Source organism: Psammomys obesus, unplaced genomic scaffold, assembly GCF_907164565.1.
Source record: "Psammomys obesus unplaced genomic scaffold, mPsaObe1.curated_primary_1811, whole genome shotgun sequence".
Lineage (NCBI taxonomy): Eukaryota > Metazoa > Chordata > Mammalia > Rodentia > Muridae > Psammomys > Psammomys obesus.
This window is the reverse complement of record NW_026585686.1, coordinates 7,935,485-7,936,735: the sequence shown is the minus strand read 5'-3', so window position 1 is coordinate 7,936,735 and position 1,251 is coordinate 7,935,485. Positions and strand designations below refer to the sequence as shown.

The window sequence follows — 1,251 nt, the reverse complement described above, 5'->3', positions numbered from 1 at the left end:
AGTGCACTCACTGCTATAAAGCAGATACTAATGGTTTCAAGGACTGAAACAAACCTTAAATGGCAAAACACTTTTTATTTGAGTTATCATTAAAATTTTAAGTTCAAAAGATAAAGGAAAAGGAACAAAGGAGCAATAGAGGTTTCAGAATGAAAAGATCATTCATGTTTTATGTCTTACATTCAATCTTGTTTCCAGTGTAACAAAATGGAAACAGGATTACTATCAGACAAAATGTTCCCTACAGCACACTTGGATACACCTGTTCTATACCCAACCCAGCCCCTCATGCTTCCAACTCAATTACTTTGCAGCCTTTGGCCTGTCAACGGAGGAGCAAGTAGATCTTCTCTTTGATTCAGTCTTTGGTCTGGTAAGTCCGGGTGTCAGCTCAGTAAACAAGACAGCTGAGATCTGCCAGATCGTCAATAAAATCAAACAACTGACTGATAACATTTGTGATGTGGGGGCTGTTGGGATTCATTCTCTTCAGATGCTCTTCATACATTTTACAAACACCTTCCATGCACTCATTCACAGACTCATAGTCACTGGAATTCCTACCTTGGGCCTCTTGGTAGACTGCACCAGCAAAAAGATATGAGACATCCTGCCAAACGCTTTGCTGCAGCAGCCACTAACACTGAAGCCCTCTTATGGGGCTTTTTTTTTTTTTTTTAATTATCCATCAAATAGTAATTCCTAATTAAAAGAGAGAAAGTTTTTGTATGAGTAAAACTCTGGAGTCAAATTCAATTGTGTGGAACATTCTGGTGGATAATAACTAATTATCAATACTGATGTTCTTCACAGAAAACAGAACACTTACTTTTCATTTTTGCATTTTTTATTTTTATTAATTAGTTTATTCACTTTGTATCTGCCCTGTAGCTCCCTCCCTTCTCCCCTTCCAATCCCACCCTCTCTCCCCCTTCTCCACCCATGCCACTCCCCAAGTCCACTGACGGGGAGGTCTTCCTCTCCTGTGTTCTGATCCTAGTCTATCAGGTCTCATCAGGACTGGCTGCATTGTCTTCCTCTGTGGCCTGGTAAGGCTGTTCACCCTAGGGGGAGGTGATCAAAGAGCAGGGCAATCAGTTCATGTCAGAGACAGTCCCTGTTCCTAGTACTGGGGAATCCCTCCTGGACACTGAGCTTCCATGGGCTGCATCTGTGCAGTGGTTCTAGGTTATCTCCATGCATGGTCCTTGGTTGGAGTATCAGTCTCAGAGAAGACCCCTGTGCCCAGAT

At 42.2% G+C, this 1,251-nt stretch overlaps 1 pseudogene; it reads right to left on the bottom strand.

The window, feature by feature from the left end:
- Nucleotides 1–286: 286 nt before the first annotated feature.
- LOC129692782 (enhancer of rudimentary homolog) lies at nt 287–609 on the bottom strand (annotated as a pseudogene).
- Between the last annotated feature and the right edge of the window lie 642 nt (nt 610–1,251).